The sequence below is a fragment of the Crotalus tigris genome, unplaced genomic scaffold, assembly GCF_016545835.1.
Source record: "Crotalus tigris isolate CLP2741 ecotype Arizona unplaced genomic scaffold, ASM1654583v1 scf7180000019386.494713, whole genome shotgun sequence".
In the NCBI taxonomy this organism is placed as follows: Eukaryota; Metazoa; Chordata; class Lepidosauria; order Squamata; family Viperidae; genus Crotalus; species Crotalus tigris.
In genome coordinates, this window is record NW_024097511.1 from 115,968 (window position 1) to 139,355 (window position 23,388).

Genomic DNA, 23,388 nt, shown 5'->3' on the forward strand with positions numbered 1-23,388 from the left:
TCCCTCCCTGACAGTTGATGTGTGCCTTGGTTGCCACGTTGTCCGTGAGGACTAGAACATGACGGCCCTTGATTCTGTGTCTGAAATGTTGTAGGGCTAGGTGGATTGCCCTGAGTTCTAGCCAGTTGATGCTGTTCCTCAGATCTGTGGCGCAAATTGAGAGTCCAGATGGGCTCCCCAACCGTACAGACTGGCATCTGTCGTGGTAGTAACCCTGTCTGGTTCCTTGAAGGGTGACCCCTTGGTCACGGCCCGAGAGCACCACCAGCGGAGCGCCCTGCGGATTTGCGCCAGGACCCTGACTAGGTGATTGGATGCACTGGTGTTCTGCCGTTGGTATGGGAGCAGAAACCACTGTAGGTCCCACAGGTGAAGCCTGGCCCAGGGCACTATGGCTATGCAAGATACCATCTTGCCTAATAATTGGGAGAGAGTTACTAGAGGAACTGTGTGCTGTCTGTATACCCGGCGGGCCAGTTCCCTGATGCTGACCACCCGTTCCTGGGAGAGATAGACCGTGCAGTTGGTTGTGTCTATCGTGGCTCCCAGATGCAGCAGCCTGGACAAGGGAACTGTCTGGCTCTTCTGGAAGTTTACTGAGAAGCTATGTTGCTGAAGAACGCGAATGACGGTCCTTATGTCCGCCTGAGCTGCTTGAGGGGATGTTGCTTGGATTAAAGTGTCGTCTAGGTAACATTGGACGCGTATTGTTGCTTGGATTAAAATGTCGTCTAGGTAACATTGGACGCGTATTGGGATTTTCCTCAGTTTGGCAGTTACAACTGCCAGTATTTTGGTAAACACCCTGGGTGCTGAGGACAAGCCGAAAGGGAGATCCCTGTACTGGAACAGAAGCGTAGGAACTGACGGTGATCTGGGTGAATGGGAATGTGAAGGTAGGCTTCCGTGAGATCTATCAATGCCAGGAAGTCTCCTTGTCTGATGCCTCCCAGAATGGACTGAAGTGATTGCATCTTGAATTTTTTGTATGTTATGTAACGGTTGAGATTTTTGAGGTCCAGGATTGCCCTCCATCCTCCTGAGGTCTTGGGGACCACGAAGAGGATGGAGTAAAATCCTCTGCCTCTGCCTCTGTATTCCACTGGGACCGGTTCTATGGCCTGAATATTTAACAGGTGTTGGATGGCCTCCTGCATGAGTCTACGTTTGATGGGGTCCCTGGAAACCGAGCAGACGGTGAGTCAGTCTGGAGGTGTGACCAGGAACTCCAGGGACAACCCGGACTGGATGGTTTGTAGTACCCAGTTGTCCGTGGAGGTCTGTTCCCACTGGTGGAAGAAGTGGGCTAGTCTTCCCCCAATGGGTAGGTCGGGGTAGGAGTCATTTGGTCTTCCAGTAGGGACAACCCGTTCCACGAAGTGGACGTTTCATCTGGTTTTGTTGCCTGGGCCGGAAGCCTGGTCTGTCATAGGGACGGTCGTACAGCCTGTCCTACCTGAGGGTGTATGGCTTGGAGGTTTGGTTGATAGACGTGGTTCTCGGTAGCCGAAAGGGCTGCCTTCGAAAATAAGGTGTGGGACATTTGTCAGACCTTTTGTTTAAGTGTGCCATGATCTTCCACTTGTTCTCTACAAGATAAGGAGCCAGGGCCTCCCCAAACAGGTTGCTGCCTGAGTAAGGAGCGGTCGCTAGGCCAGTGTTTTAGCCACAGCATTCTCCTGGCAATTATGTTAGATGCTATGGATCTGAATGAAAAAATGGCTGATTGGAGTGTTGCGTCCGCAGCGTATTCTGTGGCTGCCACCATCTTAGCCAGGTCCTGGTGAGTCCGCATGTCCTCCATAGGGACCATGGCTTGCAGTTGTTGTAACCACATGAGGGTGGTCCGGACAAAAAAGGAGGCCGAGGTAGCTGTTTTTATGGCCCATGCCGCTGTCTGGTGGGTTTTGCGGAAGGCTTGTTCCCACCTTTTGTCATCGGCCTTGAGAGCCTCCACTAGGTCCCCAGCCATGGCTGTCTGGGAGACCAAGGGAGTCCAGGCTTTGTCTACCTTAGGAATTTCTAAAGCCTTGTTGAGATCTGTGGCTGTGCTGTACAATTTTTTGTCCGTACCACTCATTGATGGGAAGGAAGCAGGTGAATCCCATTGTTTCTTGATCCCTTTCAGGAAAATGGCGGGACAAGGCACGTGGTGTTGAGTTGTCACCTTCTCAAAAATATAGGCCTGGACGTGGTGCCTGGTGCCGCCTGCGGTTGAGGGAACTGGTCTGTCCCTATGTTCACAGTGGCTGTGGCCTTGCGGAGTATCGTGAGGAAGAGGTTGGGGTTAAATAGCTCCCCTGAGGGGGATGGCTCAGGGGGGAGTTCCTCATCCTCTGACATGGTAATTTCTGGTTGCTCCTCCTCTTGTGGTGACGAGTAACCACTCATGGAGGACAGGGCTGGGGAGGTGGGTTCCTGAATGCCTGAGGGCTCCGTGGGGAGTTCAAAGGATGGCATGGTCGGGGTGGAGGCCCCCTGATCGTGTTGGACCGAGCGCTGTGTTAGGGCTCGGTCCACCACTTTGGTCAATAAGGCCTCCAGACGTCCGTCTGCCAAGATGTCCCCTATGTCATGACCTGAGAACGGTGGCTGTGGGTGGCAAGGTGGACTCAGTGGTAGCGCCCGCAGCAGTGGCTGTTTGTTGGGTCGATGCGGAGGGCGAGCCCAGTGGTGGTATCCAATTGGGCCTGCCTCTGTGCTCTGGAGAACTCCTTCTCCAGGACCTGGTGCCTACAGCTGGCTTGCTTTTCCGCCAACTTGGAGGGCTTCTTGAGCGAATGCTTTGTCTTTGTTTTGCACTTGCCTGCCACCTTCTGGCCAGAAGGTGCGTTGCAGCTGTAATTGGGAGGTGGAGAGGTCGTGCTCATGGACTGAGGCAACGAGGGTCCCTCCATCCCGTTTGAGCAATCTCAGGGAGACACTGAGAAGGAGCTCAGGCAGGCAAGTAGTTGATGGAAGCGAGATTGGAACAATTACCAAGACTGTTCCCCTGATCACCCGACCAATAAAAAATTCTCTCTGCGCTACGGTCACGATAGTTGAGGCAGGTACCGAAGGCACGTTTGGAGCCACTCTCTGGGCTCCGCCCGGAGGCCTTAGATGACCAGGCAGTGTGCACCAGTAAAAGAAAAAAGACAAAAAAAAAATCAGGGCAACCTCGAGGAGGTTTGGAGGCCTCAAGTAACCTACAGAAAAAGGCACCAAATGGCGGTCACCCAGAATGGAAAAAGGGCTATAGGTCTTCACCCCCCCCCTGGATTTACTTTGTTTCTATATTTATGTTTTTGTTAGGAAGACGCTATATTCTGCCCCTAGGCCTTGCTAGGCCTTGCAGCAGGGATAGGCCTCTTGGCTAGGAGTGTCCCATGGCCTAGTTCGGCCTTTATGTCTTCACGTGAGGCCTCTACTGCAGGGACTCGCGCTGCGTGATCCATGTGATTTTTGGGGTTCAGCTACCTTCCGGAGCCTACCCCCCAAGGTGTGGATTATTAGGCAATTCTTTGGAAAAGCCCATTGCCCGTTGCGGCTTTTAAAATGGCCACGACCCGTTTTCGTCCGAAAACGGGCTCCGCAGCCTCCTAGTAATTCCTAGCGCCCGGAGGAATCTTGAGTGAACCGCTGTCAGAACGCTTCTATTTTATCGCTTTAGGATGCCCCCGATCAGTTGGGAATTGCTTTTAGGCTCCGTCGCTCTTTCCGGCTTTAAGAAAGGCTGCCGCGGCCCGTTTTCCTCCGAAAACGGGCTCTGCGGTCTCCAGGTAGCTCCTAGTGTCCAGGGGAATCGTAATTAAAGCGCTGGCTGTGTGCTCCAATTTCGCCGATTTTGGATGCCTTAGAACGGAATTTGCCTTTGTTGCCTGAAAAATGGCAACTAAAATGGCGCCCGCACTTGCCCTGGGCTGCTGGGACAAGCTCCGACGATCCGGATTCAAGTTTTGAATCCGGGTCTGGAGTTTGTTATTTTCCCCCCAAATTGGGAAAAAAACATCCCCTGGGAGGCTGGGGAGAAAGGCTCAGCAAGTTGTCTCTGCTGCTGCCTTCTTCCCCCCACCCCACCCACCCAGAGCCCTGGGAAAGGAATGGGAATCTGTAGGGAAATTCTCCCCCCCATACCCCACCTATTAATTAATTTGAGATCGGGGATGATCTCTGTGCTTGTGGGGAAATTGTTAGGGAAGGTACAAATTTTTTAAAAGGGATAGCCAATTATTTAGGGAGAATCCCACCAATGGGATGCTTTGTCTAACCTGAAATAGCTGAGAGCCATGCCAAAACGAGTCTTCAAGAGCTGAGACCAAGTTAAGAATGGATCCTCTGGTAAGAGAGGGCATGTCAAGCTTTGGCTACTTGGTCTCAAGAGCAGGCAGAGAAAACCCATTGGTGGATTCTCCATCTCCTGTACTGGAGAAACTAAAGGAAAGAATATTTGAGAAAAAGTGTGGATGCTGAGAAGTAAGCAAATGCTATGGAACTGAGTGGATCTTGGTCCCAAGGAAAACAGTGGGAAGTAGTTCAGATGTCTGGACATTGTGGAAAGAGTAGTAGCAAGTATCTGGAAAATGAGAATAAAAGGGAGGAAATATAGCAGTTGTGGGGAGCTTAGGGGTTGTATAGTAAATGCAGACTGAATTTAGTCAATTAGATTCAAATAATGCAGACTTTGGTTATCTAATAATTTATAGTTATCATTTCCACACATGCATCTGTTACAAAGAAACTGCATCAACCTCAAAATTTAGATAGCTTGTTTACGCACGTGGCAAGGTGTATATAACACTCACCAGTAAAAATTAGGAAAAAATTATAATGAACTGGCCATGGTGATATTTACCATAGCTGGAATTTCTTTAATTTCCATTTTAGATGTCCTATGAAAATCCCTTACTCATCATTCGTCAGTTTTTGATCTTTGATAGGTACAGGTAGTCCTCAACATATGACCACAGCTCAGCTCAAAATTTCTGTTGCTAAGTGAGGCATTTATTATATGAGTTTTGCCCCATTTTCATACAACACTTTTTTCTGTGCTGTTGTAACTTTAAACAGTTACTAAATGAATGATTGTAAGCCGAGGACTACTCATATCCCTTCCAATAATCATCTTCTATCATATAGAGTAGAATGTAAATCACAGTCTTTAAGTGAATCCAGCTTCCCGAATTATTGCAGACAGCTGGGAAGGTTGCAAATTGTGATCACATGACTGCAAGATGCTGCAACTATTGTAGATGAAAGCCAATTGCCAAATCTTGAATTGCAATTGTATGACCACAAGGATGGTGCAATGATTGTAATTTTGAGGATAGTCATTTTTTTGAGGCTGTTGAAACTTGGAACCATCATTAAATAATAGTCAAAGATTATCCACATAACTTAACAAAGAAAGTTATTAGAAAGTGCAGGCAATAGTATTCCTTATGATTCACTATGGAAACAAAAATTGGGACTTTGAGGAAGCAGGATAGGAAGAATATTTGAACTTTGATGTTGGAGGAAACTCCTGAGTATCATGGATAGTCAAAAACAAACAAACAAACAAAGATGTAATTGAACAAAACACCTCTCACACAATGTACACATGACCAGGTTCTCACACAATGTACAAATGACCAGGTTCAAATTATCATACTTCAGACACATTATGCAAAGACCCAGCTTTCTGGAGAAGGTTCTAATGCTGGGAAAGTTGAAAGAAACGAGGACAACCAGCAACCAGGAGGATGGACTCAGTGGCAAGGAGTGCACCACTGTTAAGTCTTGAAAGATCAGGTTAGGGACTGATCATTATGGAGAAAATGTATCTATGTGTCAACATTGATTTGAAGGCACATAATCAATTAATCAATAGGAATGATAATGCCAGAGAGGAACTGAAATGAATGTTATCAGTCTAGTGCTAGTGACTTCAACACTGCCACTGCTCAACTAACCACTTAACAGCTGATCAGCTCCCAGATAGGTATTATTTGTATCCATCATTGACTCTAATCAGTGGCTCTTTTCCCTCTAGATTCTAGAATTTATGGAGGCCAGATCTAAGCTAATTTTAGATATGCTTCCTTTTTCTTTTAACTTCCTGCCATTTATTTATTTGGCCTAGACACCACCCAACTGCAATGAGTAGCTAGCTCACAGCCTAAAAACAAGACCACAAACATACACTAAAAGTAGAACATAAAACAGTAAACAAGTTAGCGAAACCACAAACAAATAAAATATCCAACAACAGGCTCCAACCACCCTAGCCCAAAGCAATTAGGGTGGAAGCCATCCAGACCTCAGTAGGAACCATATTGCAGAAGGCAGGTGCTGCAACGAACTTCCTGAATTCTGATAGAGGGCAGTTTAATCAAAGGAACCCAGAATACACTAACCCTATTACACTGACATGGCTGGTCCAACATCACAGAAGATAAGCAGACTCTCAAGTAGCTGTGTACGATTTTATAGGTCATAATTGGCACTTTGAATCATACCCAAAAGCAAACTGGCAATTAGCGCAGCTTGCAAAGAAAGCCTGCACAGGTATAATGGAGCATGCCTATCACCGCCCATGCTGCTGCCTTCTGAATTAGTTGAAACTTCCAGGTCTTCAAGGACAGGCCCATGTAAAGCATGAATCATAAAGTGACTAGAACAGGAGTCACAATCTGAAGTACTCCTGCTCTAGAAAGGATACTGTCAGGGCTGCTAACTTCGGATGTTTTTGCATTGACAACAGATGGAATTGTAGCCATTTTTTACCTTTTGCTTTTAGAGTTAGATGATGCGGGAGGGGGGATGTAACAGTACCAAACCTAGGTGAGAAACAAGGTTATTGTAACCAGAACTGATAAGGAATTGGTGGGCTGGAGAACTGGAGGGGAAGCTATGCTTCAAGCTAATTGGGGAATGTGATTTATGACTGTTAATTGGAGGAGGGAATTGTGCTTTGATATTATGTGCTCAGGGGAGGGGAATTCAGTTTTTGGCTTCAATTATGCAATGCCGATATTATGCTATTCAAAATAAAGATTCTTTAAGGTAAACGATGCCTCGAAGTTCTTTTGAAGTTTCATCTGTCAGAACCACTGGTGCACAATTGATGCATCAGCAGAAGTTGTGTAAAGGTCTCCTGGATCACAGCTGCCATCTACTCATTGAGAGATCCAGAACAAACCCCAAATTATGTACCAGTCTTGAAAAGAGAAGTGCTTTTTTATCCAAGTTTAAAAATGGAAAATCTTGGTGACCCTAACTTTCATGGCCAAGGGATTTTGGTAGTATTGAAATTGAAATGGTACCTCCTTATTGAGAGACCTACACAGTCTTCATGCACAGTCAGCCTTGGACTGAAATATATAATTGAGTATGATCAGCATAATGATGATACTGAACTCCAAACCAGCAAGTTATCTCAACCAGTGGTTTATGTGAATAGGAGGGAAAAGAGTAGCCCTGAGGCACTCAACAGTCTCTATATATGGAGAATATATAGAGAGAGACTCCTCAGAAAACATATATATATGTTTTCTGAGGTTTTCGCGAGTGTTTGTATGTAGGTCTTTGGTTATTCGAGTTTTCTCCCGATGTGTGGTTGTAGCTGTTTCTTCCTTTTGACTGCCAGTGGGAGTATGAATTGATTGGGTGGGAGCTTGGCTGTGTTCTGATTGGGTAGAGATGTGTTCTGATTGGTTAGGGGCTTGGTTGTGCTCTGATTGGATGGAGGGTTGGCTGTGCTTTGATTGGCTGGGGGAGTGTTCTGTTTGGGTGGGGGCTTTGTTGTGCTCAGGTTAGTCTGAGTTGCAGGGGTATTTGAGATAGTGAGCTGTATTACTACCACGAACGCAAAGCCAAACAATAGTAATGCAGCTCACTATCTCAAATACCCCTGCAACTCAGACTAACCTGAGCACAACAAAGCCCCCACCCAAACAGAACATATTTTCCGGTGTATAAGACAACTGGGCGTATAAGACGACCCCCAACTTTTGAAAAGATTTTCATGGTTTAGAAAGTCGTCTTATATGCCAGAAAATACGGTATGTGCATTCCAATCCTGACTGCATACTTCATGGTGACTACATTTAGCCTAATTTTTGGATTTTTTAAACTTCACTCATATCCTTTTTGTACATCTAGCATGAATCTCAAATAATTGCTTAGATGCTTGGTTGCAAGTGCTTAGGAAATAATTATATAGCTGGTTAACAAAGAACAAAATAATCCTACATAATACAGATTTCACTTTTGCTATCTAGCTATTCAATCTTAACTAAGATTTACTATCATAAATAGATCTTACATTGAAAGTACATGATTTTGAGGTAAAATATGTGAATAGTACATTGAGGCTGTAAAAAGGGGACAGCCACTTTGCACATTAAAAAGTTTTCTTTATCTGTTTTCTGTTGTCTTATGGTTGTTCAGATTTTTGAAGTTACAATATCACAGCTTTAGCAGAATGTTTGTTATATCCCATACAATGTTTGCATATATTGGTCAACAAACAATACAATGCTTCCTAGAGTGCAAATAAATCTTACAGAAGAATCTGACAGAAATATACCATAAAATAAATTTTGCATTCCATAGAATGAAACATGAAGAATACACAAACTTTGTCCTTAAGGTATTGTACAATCCTGTAAACTGCAATACTATTGATAAAATAGGCCCTGCATTTTTTTGATTTGGCATTTTAAGTTACACATGCAGTATTCAAGAAACGATCAATTCAAAAATCACAAAATAATGACAATTTTAAAAAGATAAATACCCTTTCACAATTCTTCATTACTATTCTATAATTATCAGTTTCAATGCTGGTTATTTCAATTTTATTATAAAACATAAAATATTTGGTTTGGATGATATAAACATTAATGTAGTACATTAAATTATTTCTATAATATATATGTTCATATGTGAAAAATAGTATCTTCTTACAAAAATAATTTAAAACACTGAAAGCCTAAAATAGCTTACAAAATTATTGTTACTTCCATGTAACAATTATTATTTAAAACTTAGAACATAGAGAATAGCATTTTTAACCAATTAAGTCCAAGATAATCCTTAAGATGAGCAAAGTAAGTAAAAATTATATAAATATTTAGGATAAAGAATAAAGTAATTCAAAACATCTGTGAATCTTGCAGTGAAATATTTTCAATTATTAAAGCTTTATTAAAATGTTATTTTGCTGGAAAGGTTATGCACGTATTCTTTCTGATTTGGTTTAATAGCGTGCATTTAAGCTACTTACAGTTTTAAGTATGTTACTTTCAAAGTGTTTTATTGAATTATTTTTGGTTTAACTGTTTTTAAGTTTATTCTGAATTGCTTTTATTTGTTTCCTATTGTGTTTTTTTTAACACTGAAAAACAGGTAAAACTCATAAATAATACCCTTTGAATACTGTCCCATTTTCATTATATCCGTCTGCTAAAGCCATGGAAGTGAAATTGCTCCCATTCTTTCTTCAGCCATTGCTCTTTTTCAAACCTTTGATTCTGGTTTGACACATATTTACAAATCTCTTATAAGAGAGGATGGTGAGCCCTTTGGGAATTTTGATCATATGTCACAGGCAATCTCGCAAAATGGTTGCCATAGGGATAAACACAAAACATCCCTGCACTAGATGACAAACAGGTGAGATTTTTATCCGTTTTCATGTTGTTCACTATCACCTAGTTTAGTTCAGTACTTTTTGTTTGTTTGTTTTTCTGAACAGGTAGGCACATTTCCAAATGTGTTGCAGTCTTTCAACATTTCTATTATCTAAGATTTTCTACATGGCCCATATAGGTCCCAGTGGTATTATTGTAAATAAATGATGCTGGTGCTTTGCTCTGCATCATGCCAGCTTCTTGTTTATTTATTTTGAAGATTCTTTTTTTAAAAAAAAAATTAAGTGGAGCAGAGAACTTACTCCATCCTGTGGAAGCTAATCACAGCCTTTAATTACACCTTCCTTTATGCCTTTAGATTTCTCCTACAGAACATTTATTGCCAATACAATCAATCCAAGATGATTATCGCTTCTCCCTTTCATATAGGTGTTATACTACTGTCTTTCTTCCTTTTATGTCTATTGGATGGGGAAGTCTCTAGCTGAAACAAATATAAACATAGGGAATACACACATTTCCTTCTGTTCTTTACTAAGCTAACCTAACAATGAGGAATACGTATCAGACTATGACACATATGGGCTATCTTTTTAATTGAGAAAACGGTTAGAAATTGAAATCTGTAAACATACTTAAAATTAAGAAATCCTCCCAATGATGTCAGCACCTGTCAGTTTTTCAACTGTAAGGTAGACATTTGTTATGCTTTATTAGAACTCCTAGGCCTCTCCACAGTGTAACATCCTGCCCTGCTTTTAGATAAAACAAACCACCCACTTGGAAACGGTATTCTCAAGGCATTTTAAGCATAGAATTCTTAGATTATATCAGTTTAAAACTGCAGAATGTGGATTTACTGTACCTGATAGGATGTTTACCTATGATTATTAAAATCATATTAATAAAAATAATTTCATGTGCATAGTAAACTAAAGTACTGTAGTGAAAACTTGATTAGAACTTTTTTCTCAATTTTCTATATACAGATACAAATACACGAGGGAGGGAGGGAGGGAAGGGAGGAAGTGTGTGTTAAAATAAGATTTTCTCCATCTATCTGGAATGGTTAGTCTTCCAGTACTGAAATACTTGGTCTGATATATAATGTGTAAGTCTGCTTCTTTTAACCCCATTTAAGGACTTTTAAAACAAGGGACATATCACTCCCAACATATATAATTCTGGTCCTTTTTTTTTTCTTTTTAACAATATGTTATCTGTGAGGGAGAAGTAGACATCGGAATTTGAGACCTGTGTCAAATAGTTCTCCTTGGGAATAATGCATTAAAAGATCATAATTCATTTGCTTAGCTATAATGCTACAGCCCTATCTAGTTTAAAATTCATACCATTATCATATAACTCTGCATTTCTAATCCCAGATGTTTTGAATATTTTTCATCACATATGTAAAAATCATGTACTATATTAATACACCATTTCATAATTGACCAACAATTTTTACTTTGTTATTTTAAAATGGAAATAAAGAGGTTTCTCTCCAGGATTATCTTATAAAAAGTCCAGACAACAAACATTGCCCATGGTATGTTTCCTCTTCCCTTTCTAAATATCATGTTTAAATATATTTTTAAAGCAACCACATTAACATATTATTCAGAAAGATAAACTGGCAACATATTTGAAGGAAATGATCTCCACTGTTTCTTAACTTTGCATTCAAAATGAATTGATAGCTGTCCATTTTTGTTTCATCTACAGTCATTCAAAAACAGATATTTGGCAGAAGGTAATGTACTGATCTAGCAAAATCTCTCATATAAAATTTAAACTATATGGTAGTTTATAAATCTGAAGTTAACATAAATTTTGAGTATTATCAACATTCATTCATTATATCACTAATTTGCAACAGTTAAAAAAGAAAAGAGAATCCATACAGCAGCATCCATGGTGGGCAGGAGAAGAATGCTAAAGTCAACATAGTGATTGCAATTGCATGACTGAAGCACTGTCCTTTGTGTGATGTGTGTGTGTGTGTGTGTGTGTGTGTGCATGCGTGCATGTGTGCAATGTTGATGCACATACAAAATGGGTGGACTTTGATCCTAGTGTCACAATTGTCATCCTTATTTTTATCATCCACCCCCCAGAAAGAACCAAATTCAAAAGCTCAATCAGTGAACATCATGTTATCTTATTTTTCTCTATCACTGAATTCTTATTCTGTTATCATACCAAATGCATATCCCTTAATTCAGGAACCAAAGTTCAAGAATACTCTTGGTTAATGGAAAGAGAACAAGGGGAATAAGGAAATATGCGAGCAGACTTAATAGGCTTATATCCAAGAATAAGTATAAATCCTGTTAAATTGTAATGAACATCATGTCTAAGAATATATGTATGCTTGTATGTTTGTGTATGTATGTGTATACAGATGATAGATAGATAGATAGATAGAAAGATAGATAGATAATTTGCTCTCTGATATAGTCAAACCTCAATAGCAATGGCAGTCATTTCATTAAAATAGTTAATAAAATTGAAACAATACAAGACTTTATAATATATACTCAAATAGTATTTTAGTAAATTCAATGTGAATAAACTAAACAATAAAGTGTCCAATTCACAGAAATTGAGATTTTCTATAAAACATTTTAATTTGGCATCTTCAAAAATATAGATCATCAACTTCTAATTTTAAACATCCTCCAACCCCTACAATCTGTACTGGAGAAAGGCTATGAATTTATGCTGGTATAAATTACAGTTTAGCTCTTCTCTAAACTAGATGTTTGCACTGATCCAAATAAGGTATTGGACTCCTGGATAAAATCCCTAGAGCAGGAAATATTCCACAGAAACATTACCATTCACATCTTGCCACCTCAGACAGGAATTTTACCAGAAAGTTGTGTTTCCATTCTCTTTATACAATCAGCATAAAACTTCCGTTATAAATATTTTCTTCCCATCCACTTTTTACATTTGGTCAAGGATTTCCCAAGCATAAATGGAAGACCTTCTCCAAAAGCCTGCCTGAGTCATCTTTCTCTTGCAAAATAGAAGATCAAAATACAAAGAAAAAGCTAGCCTTCATTCCCTGCCCCCTACAATTGCGGTACCTCACAGCCACTTCAGTATGAACCCTTAAATACTCACATGCTATCTATTTGAAAAATAACACCTACATAAATCAGTAATATTTTTTCCACTGGGGTTCACAAATAATGAACAAAGTCCTCCATGTAAAAAAGCCAAACAAAGGGTATGCATATAGCATGCCTATGGCATTCCCTATGTGAAATTGCACAAAATGTTTTAATGCACACTTTGAGGAGCAACCTCCTTTAGAACTAGATCTAAAGCCACTGAGCAAAACTTATTTGTCACAGACATATGGATAGCTGAATTATCACTGCCATTCCTGACCAGCAGTTGCTCATAGATAATTGTCTATAAAAAGCAGTATGCTGTAAAAAGAGCTGAATGCATTGCTACTGACGCTATGGTGAATGCCAACTTCCATTTCTGAGTTGAATTGCTAGTAATGGCCCAAGGATTGCTATGATAATGACAGCTAGTTAGTTATACACAATGCCAATGTATCTTATAGAATGGAAGTTTCCAAAAGGGAAACTTCCCACCATTGTGCAGCAGGTCTTTAATGGAAACCTGGCATACTGTACACTGGTATATCAAGTTTTTCCAGGCATGAAGAGATAGGAAAAACTCCTTGTTCTTATCCTTTCCTTTACATGCCTCTATTAAAGGCACAGGAGACAGAAATTACACACACACACACACACACACACACACACATTCCTAGGTCCAACCAGCACATGCAACATATAAATAGACAAATGCTAGGACATTTCAAAACTTAATTATCACAGCATTGAATTTGTATCAAGTTCAAGATGTTACAGGATCATACATTGGATTTAGATTTATATCAAGGAACATTCTCCTTGATATCCAACCAAGTTTGGGTCCTTTTACCTGGCTTGAAACAATCAGGGAAATAAGCCATGAGCTGCACAGAATTCACACTGAGAAAAGTATTAGTAAATATAGGATGTAAATGTCTGAATAATTCATTAACACCACTCACATTATATTACATGCGAAGCTAAAAAAAAACAACGGCCAGTTAGGATGCTGCCCTACTTCTACACCATTGCTATCACTTCACAATAAGCCTAACAGATTATTAATAATGTACACCTAGTCAGGCTTGCTTATACAGTCATGATTAAGAATGCTTTTTTTTTTAGATATTAGCCATTACTTTACTTCAGACCCATTGCTATCACAAATGTAAATGGTTTGAATCAACTCTGTCCTATCTCTCTAGAATTAGGGCCAAACTCAGCAGTTGTGCCAGTAAATATCCTCAACTTTCATCCTCTTTGGTGGTAGTGTTACCTTATCCCTTTAGTTACTGCAGTTATTAACAAAAGATAGGAATACATCAGGTGGTACAAAGAAAGGCAGGGCTCCTGTGCCAATATGATACCATTTCTGATTCACATTTGTGCCATTTCATCTTTGTGCAAATCCACTTCTCTCCCTGATTATTTACATTTCTTCTCCATTTTAGTTTTGGAGGTATGTTATCATTAATGTGGGGTGAAGACACATGAACATTCAGCTGAAAAGCAACACTAGCTTTATTTTTAAGAAAAGTCACTGACTTTGGGCTCTGGAAAATACCCTTAACTCTCCCTTATTGTATGCTCAAGTGTATAGTTCACTGCTTCATAGAGCATTTTCTTTCTGGGGAATGTTATAATTAGGTACTGAGCTTGTACATTGGGAGGAGCATCAGGGCATATGTACAGTCAAATATACTGATCTTGAGTTTAAAAAGGGGACCTACAAAGAAAAGATTGTGGTTCCAGTCCTAACTGAAAGTATAGACACAAGAGAAATGGTTCTAGAGGAAAAGGATAACTGCACTTCTAGATATATCCATATTTGTGGCAACATAAATAGTTTAACTGACCTAGTTGCAAAAAAAATCCAAAAAACAGGGATGGAGGATGTGAAACTGCACATATATTATTGTGATTCAATCCTATTGCTTTTGGGTGTATGTGTGTATCTATCTGTCTAACAAACACAAAATAATGATAACAAATAACTGGATGACAAACCAAACAAGGCTAGTGCTATGTGATAAAGGTACTGCTTAAGCCAGGGGTTTTCAAACTTGGCCCTTTTATGACTTGTGGACTTCAACTCCCAGAATTCCTCAGCCAGACCACTGGCTTAAGCCTTTAAGTAGGGGAAAAATAATTGTATGATTTTTTTAGGTGAAGCTCTCATATTATTTTTACTAGACCTAGTGAAATATTTATGAAAGCAACACAGGAGTGAGTTTACAATGAGAAGCTGCATATTGATTCTATGTACAATGTATCAACGTATAAAACATCAGATATTTCAAAGTAGTTCTGGTTACTAGTTTTATAAGTTGCATGCCTTCTGCAAACCAACCATGCACAGAAATATGTGTGAACAATGCTGTAATTGGTATTGCCAAAATCATGAACAAATGTATAGTAAAACAACATCTCTATCCAGTTCTGAATATGGCTGATGCCTAGACAACTAACTACTCCAGAACTACACATATTTCATATTTCATTAAATCCCAACAGTGTGATGACTAGAATAGAAATTTAAATGTGGAAAAGTCAGTCCAAATCCTTGTTCATTTCTTGAAGTTTACTTTAAAGTTGGGAGATTGATTGGGCAAATTATATTATTTTTTGAGACTTCAAATTAATATTCTGAGCTCCTTAGAAAAAAGGAGAGATACAAATAAATAATTTAGGAATGTCCAGACTTATGTATTAGCAAACTTTATAAAAGTTCCATCTGAATTAAATAATTAATATTTACCCAATAACTTTCTTTATAAAGAAAATGATTTGATTCTATTTATTTCTATTTACCATTTATTTCATTTATTTAATCAACATGCAGTTCAGAAGAAGTATAAATTTCCATGTTGTCTCCCCCTAATGGTTTCACGGTTTAAGACCATATGTAATAATATAATAACGTGGACAAAAATGCCAAATCCAGTCTGAACATCTGGCTGACTATGTGACAAACCATGATAATAATAATTCATTGTAGGTATGTAATTCAAAATGAATCTGTATCTAGCACTTCAAAAATTTGTACACAGTGAAGAAAATTACTTCAAGCCTTCTTTACTACACAATACAAGAAAATAAATAGGTCAAAAATAATACATTTGGTTTTCTACAAGATATAAAAATACCCTTGGTTTCTGATCATGCTGGATTCTTTTACTTCAGACCTATGGAATCTTCATACTTTTTTGCTTTGAAAACTATATCACCAATAGAAATCAATTTATTTTCACACCCTTAGGGTGATCATCTAGTACTACCATCATACATTTAATTATTCCCTGTCCTGTTTTACAGCAGTCCTTGAACAGTACTCAAGTACTCCTTGAACAATACACCTGTGTCTTGCTTCTTAAATATGGTGTGTTACTAAAAGCACATTGTTTTCACTCCCTATAAGTAGTAGGAGTCCCTTCACAAGTAAAGGTGCTGACTTCAATTTTTAAAACACAGAATGTCTCATGATTTCTATAATGAAGGATTAATCATTTCTGTTTGATATTTTCTCTAGCAACTTTTAATTTCAGCTGATCATGGAGGAATATGCTCAGTGGCTATGCCCCACTTTGAAAACGCTATAAATGGCTTAGAAGCAAGATAGACTTTTTATCAAAAAGAACATACACCCAGCTTTTTGATAGTATATGTGTGTTAGATTATAACTGTCATTTATTTCTACGTATAATTTCCTGGTATATTACAGAAATGTAGATGTAGAAATGTAGATGACATAAACTGCTGTCAGTACAAAGTCAACTGCCCTCATACTGGCAATTCTGTTCAGAAAAACATTAAAACCTTTGACAGTGACTTCTTTTCTCTTCTGTTTCTAACTTCTGTTAACAGTACAATAGAAGCTCAGGCAATAAAACTTATATCTTTGAGATACAATATTATTTTAGACTAATCAGAGTGGATTTTTATGACTCGTGCTAAATGATGCATTAATTTTGAAATGTCTGTTTAGTAACATTACAGACAACAGCCTCATTCTTGATATTTGTTTCTTTGTTTACCTTTGAAACAAGTTTAAGAAAGCTATGATTTTAATAGAAATGCCCAATTAAAAAAATAAATTATATTAAGAAAGTAATATACATGGGCATTTTGCATGTCACACATTTGTTGCTAGTTATTTTTTTCTACAACAACTTCCTAATAGTTCTGTTCTGCACTCAAATGTATCAGAGAAAAAATAACATTGTACAAATTTCTTCATATAAATTTAAAATTGAATTATGATTGTGATCATTTACTTGATAGTATATAAAGATAGAAAATCAAGTATAATAATTAGTTAACACAATAAATGGAGATCCATAAAAGTACAAAATAAAAAGACACCAAAAAGCCTAATTCATACTAATGCTTCCCAATTGTGATTGCTGCTAAAGAGCCATTGGCTATTTTCATGAATATGTCAATGGACAATCCACTAATAAACATTGCACTGCATACATACCACATACGCGCGTACACACACACACACACACACACAGGGAGGGAGGGGAGGAGGGAAAACTGAAAGAATAGCAGAATGTAACACCAGGTGCTACATTAGTACAAATATATCCTAGATCTATGAAAATCTTCTCAACAGATGTTTCACTTGCAAGTGGTGGCCCTCTGAATCAAAAGCTTCTTCAAAACCTATGTCACTATAGTCACTTGAAGATTGAGTTTTTCTGGTCAACTTGTTTGCAAAAGTCTAATACATATATAATTATAAAATGCATGTCTTATGCATCCTTTTGCTGTTAAGAGCTACTAATTTAACTAACACAAGTTAAAAGAGTTAGATATTCATGCTCTAAACCATATTTTAATGTATTATAGTTTTTATTTTATGTAGTCATCAATATTCAAATACATCATGCTAAAAACAAAAAATGGCTACAGCAGGATATTCTCTTGCAATCTTAATTTCATTTTTTAAAACCACTTTAACAGAAAGAGTCATATTATGAAGGCTCCATCAAATAAAAGATGGCCTTTTATACCCTGATCTGGAGGATAAAGCATTGTACCCAACACTACTCAAGCTATTTTTTTCTCAAAAATAGGACAATTAAAAACATTAAAATATACAAACGCTATTATGTGAATGTACCTAAATAAAAGGCATTTTAATCAAAACACTGATTTTAATTGTGCTTCCTCTTGAGTATATCTGTTTCCAATTGGAACCTTATTGAACACTGTATGAAAAGCATAAAGGAATGAATAACGTTCTGGATCTTGACTTCATAAACATATCTTTACAAAACCAAGATAAATAAAATAGCTACCAAACAACCAACAAACAAGATTTGACATGTTGAGTCTGAAGAAGCTGATACAGATCTAACATGTCAAAAATTCACACTACACACTAACAGATGCCAGACCCTTAACTAGACATGATAGATCATAATGAGATTTTCCAGTGATCTCCACTAAATTAACAAAAGCAGCCTCAATGTATTGCAAGAGTTCTAGTTTCACCTACATTCTCTGCATTAAACTATTTCCTTCTACATAGAAGGGCACACATTTCAAACCTCAGGACCATGCATCAGCTCTAAATTAAGTAACAAGAGCAGGAGAAACACAAGGAGCTAGATGTGGGAGCATACAGAAGACAAAAGGCATATTATTTCATTCCTGACAGTCAACTCAATATGCCTCCTCAGGAGCCAGTTCTATTGAGTTCAATGGAATTTACTCCCAGGTAAGTGTATTCAACACTGGATACTCAGTTGCTTTCTTAAACTATTCGTATTTAATAGAGTCTAGTGAAAATAATGAAAATAGTTTTACAACACTGACTGAGGAACGTGCACTAATATAGAGCATTAGAAATAGAAAGTAGGCAGAAACAATTAAAAGTTCAATAGATTTGAATTATAAAACAGATAATAATTAGAACAAGTGCAGTGTTTTTCTATCACTAATAATATATGGATAATTAGAAAAACTGAAAACAGAAGAAACACTGATTTGATTCAGCTGGATATAAAGAGAGTATGTAGTAAAATAAAGCAATATACACAATCAAAATGTTTAAATGGTTATGCTAATGAACAAAAGGTAATTATATTGTATTGATTTTATCAAATTGGAATGATAGAATGGAATGATATGGAATTATAATTTCTAAAATATTAAGATTAGTAGAACAGTGCTGCACATTCAAGACATTGGTAATTTCACTTTTAGAAATATATACATATAAATCTTACAGATTACATATTATCAAGGCAATTTAGCTAATTTAAAAAATTAAGTATTTTGTTTTATCATTCCTGCAAAATTCACTATTGGCAACTGAACTAACTGAACTATTTCTAGGTGTATGTGTGCAATTAATTAGGTAGATGTTTGAAGGGTTATTTCAATGAATTCTGTAATTAGGAATTCTATTCCTAAGTATTCTTCTTTGAATATAAAGTTCACAATTTATGTTTCAGTGAATATTTCATTTATTTACATGAAACTTGCTTCCATCTACAGATTAACTTTTGAGGGTTCATATTTCTTATGATTATGTTTCTTGTACACTTCAAACAATAGAAATGAGGCAATATTCTAAGAAACAAATCAACCATTGTACTGAATATAATTAATATCATAGCCAGCAAATGCTCTGGTTGCCTTTTTTCTTCTTCCTTCTCTAACATTTCTGGCATAAGAATTAGAGAGAGAGTGAGAGAGCGCACTAATATATGCTAAATGAACTCCACAGAATGCTGTACATACTGCTTTGATCATATACAATAACAACTTCCATATTTAGTTTTGCTTATAAAGTCCCATTAAAATTACTCAGAAATATGTATTCTGTGATTGAGATAGATATCACAAAAATCTTACTTTCAGACAATCTCAATGTGTCGTAAGGTAGTTCAGGTATCCAACATATCCCCATGTAGGTCAACAAATAGCAATGGTTCCCAATTTGGAAGCCCTCTCACAAAAGAGTTAATTTAAAATTACAATACATTTTAGCCTTAATTTTAACAAAAACCATACAGTTTTACTATAATACATATTCCAGCCAGTATGCTTTAGTCATTTCACACTTTTTATAATTTATATAGCAGACAAATTGAAAATTACTATTTTTTTTTCTTAAATTTAGACCAATCTCATGCACAGCTGAAGAAACTCCAATATCGTGGGGATGTAATCAATCCCCAGACATTTGTGAATTTCAATTCTAGCATCTGTTCCTAGAAAGTTTGTGACGAATGTGTTCACACAGCTTTTAATTATATCTAACTATATCCACATTTTGTTGAAACGTTAATTTTTTAGGATTTGATCATTTGAATTTTGAGGCTAAGATTATTGCCTGAAAGTAAGTTCCTAAACAAGCTTATTTAGGCTACAATCTTACATATGCTTGCATAGAGCATATCTTCTTTCAGATAAACTTGTGCACATTGCCGATATATACTTGATTAATATATATTTATAAATTATTCAGTCATTGCAGTCAGCTGTTTAGTTAGTGTTTAGTTTCATAATTCTGCCATACTCTAAAATGTACACTTTTACTTTGAAGCCTTATTAGATCCAAGTTCAATCTTCTTAACTGGAAAGTTTAAATCTGGAACTTCAATCTAAAAATAAGTTTCATCAGACAACTTGCCTTAAGCTGACTGACATCATTACCCCAAACAAAAAGTATAACATGGGAATGTATGTTGTATTGATTTCAGTGAGATGTACATTGAAGCCATGTGTTTATGAGCAGGCTGTAAAGCTCTTTTGTCTTTTCCAGTAACCTGCTACCATGAGGAAAATTAAATATTATTCCTCCACAGAAAATGTTTGGTATCTATGTAAAGTTTTTGTGTCTTCTGCTTGCTCTGCTTTTTAATTACTGTAACTTATGTATTTCAACTAAATACAAGGATTACTATTATATGTCAAATCCTATAACCCGTCTACGACCATCCACACATCAAGGTTGCAAACATTTAAGACTCTTAAAAAATGACTGAGACTCTAGTATCAGTTTACTATCCCTTCAACAATTTCCTTGACAATGGAATCAAATAATGTTGAATTATAGACCTCCTCACAAGAACTCTTATTTCATTTTTTTTTTATCATTTCTCTGCTAGCCCCTATAGGAATTTGGCTGTTTGCCAGTTTCCATTTATGTTTCTATATACATACTGCATTTGGCTTACATAGGAAGATTAAATGATGATTCTGTCAAAGATTATTATTTTTATATTTGTTAACATTTATTTTACATAAGAAAAATACTATTGCCTGAATACATTGCAGATATGTTCACACAGTTTATTTGGATCTGTGCTAGCAATTATTTTATACTGTGGTGTCTTTAAAAAAACTAGTCGATAAAAGCAACTTGCATATACATTATTGAAAGGTAAGTGTCATAATCTTTTACAGCTCACCCAGTGGCACCTGAAAGCTGAGCTGAAGCAACTTACAATGAAGACTCCCTGGGCACTGGTTGAAAGGATAAGAATTACCTATGAAATGAACACCCTCTTCTATGATTTACGGACCACTTTGTTCTGTTTAGTCTGAGACTGTATATACACATATACATTTTCCTACCAACAACAAGGAACACCTTGATGTTCTTAAATGATTATTTATTCTGATAAACATTTTAAGAACTATGTAGCTATTTAACTGATTTGTTAGCAATACAAAGCTGAGTACTTGCAGAGAAAAAAGTGGCACCCAACTCCATTAAACTTAACACCCAATTAAATATACATTTATTTACATTCACAAATTCAACCTCCAGTTCCTATAAAACAGCTTGTTAATTATAATAAATCAGTTTGTCTCCTGAAGGTATATCAAATGTAGTGATAATCTGTATAAACTACAATTCTGACACGCTAAAAACTGTAGTTAATTCTGGGAAAGAAACTATTATCATCTATCTGAACATCCTTCTAGGATGAAGGCTTATATAGAAATATTGTTTAATACTTAGAAGTGATTATTTAAATTATAATACATGGAGTAGCAATAAATTATAACTTTATCCTTAAAAGGACTTATCCTTCTATGAGGATAAGAAGAATTTTACAGTGCTCAAAAAAAAAAATCTAAGAAGTAATAGGATTCTCATCACTTGGCAGAATGCTACTAATGACCAATTCACAGTGTTTGTTATTGTTTTATAAACTGTTGCAGTATTTATCTACAGTTTCCCTTCAGGGAAAGTGGAATTTATATGAATCTACCAGCTATCAAAATCACTTTTTTAAAAAAAACAAATCCAAGTGATTTAAAGGAAGCTTGGTTTCTGGTCTGCTTAGCATAGTTAAACTACCACAATTAGAATTATGTAGCACAATCCAATGCATATATTCACAGAAGTAAATACTAATGCAACAAAATAAGTCAATTCTACAATAAAAGTATTTCAAAATTGCAGTTTTACTGTCAACAGTTATGACATACAAATACTTAGAATAAAATATCTTAATAAACATTAATATCTATTGATAAGAAACATTAATAAAAAGGTGTTCTTTTTAAAAATGCAGTAAAGTATTTAAATGCTTATTAATCAACATCCAAAACAACTAAAATCCTAAATATGTAACTTGGAAATAAAAGTCGATATATACAAGTAGTTTTAATTGTTATAATGTAATGATAAACATTTTACCAAATATATATTCCAGGTAAATAAACAATAAAAATATAAATTTTGTAAATCTTCTGATTTTTAAAATATGTAACTAAGTGCAGTTTAACATCCTGATACTGGTAAGTAAGGTTCATTTCAAAACAGGATAGTCAACTTATATTAAGTGAAACAACCTACTCACGTATTCACAATATAATCTGTGAGCTAATATTAAAGGCTAATCACTCTTTAGACATGCAAATGAGGCATGGTAGTTTCATAATTGTTGGAAATAAACTCCATGATCAAACCCACTTTTCAGCTTCAAATAGCAAGTTCCATACCAGCTCAATTATTAAATTAAAAGATGTGCAATTTTTGTTTTGTTTTAGTATATTCTGAAGTTGAACTTCCCATGCTCTGTATGAATTCAAGCAATCGGACATACAAGTTGAGGGGGAAAAAAATCTTAGAAATTAATTCTCCATCACTATTCTCCATCCTAAATTCTCATTTTTTTAGTCAGCCTTGTATAAATTTTTAATGGAAATTTAACAACTATTTTAAGTTGACTTTTAAAAGATAAAAGTTATTTCCAAAAAATTATTTTAGGCTCTGAAAGTCAATGTGCTGGACTAATAGAATTGCTACTTTATGGTAATTGCTCACCTCTACTCTACCCAAATCCCATAAATTTCCTTCATTTCCTATAAGCAGATGGCCAGTTCAAGGAGACATGGCAATGATTTTTATTCCCTCCACTAGATTCTGCAGTAAAATAAGCCACTGTTACATCTTCTACCTGACACATACCTAACCCCTTCCACAGCAGCAAGTATTCTCTCTTAAAGTTGGCTGGTTTAATTTAACACATGCACTCTCTCTCTCTCTCTCTCTCTCTCTCTCTCTCACACACACACACACACACACACACACACACACACAAACACACAAGTTAACTAAAGTGTGCCCATAAAATCGCCTTCCTTTCCCAATGTTGAAGGTTCCTTAGAGA

The 23,388-nt window shown here is 37.0% G+C and overlaps 1 protein-coding gene and 1 long non-coding RNA gene across 4 annotated transcripts in view; one reads left to right on the plus strand and one right to left on the minus strand.

Moving 5' to 3' along the window:
• LOC120316518 (homeobox protein Meis1) overlaps positions 1 to 23,388 on the minus strand; it is a 142,026-nt gene that overhangs the window by 107,825 nt on the left and 10,813 nt on the right. The window lies entirely within an intron of this gene.
• On the plus strand, positions 7,937 to 21,842 carry LOC120316519. Its single transcript, XR_005558992.1, has 2 exons — positions 7,937 to 18,467; positions 21,167 to 21,842. It is a non-coding gene; the product is annotated as an uncharacterized LOC120316519 (long non-coding RNA).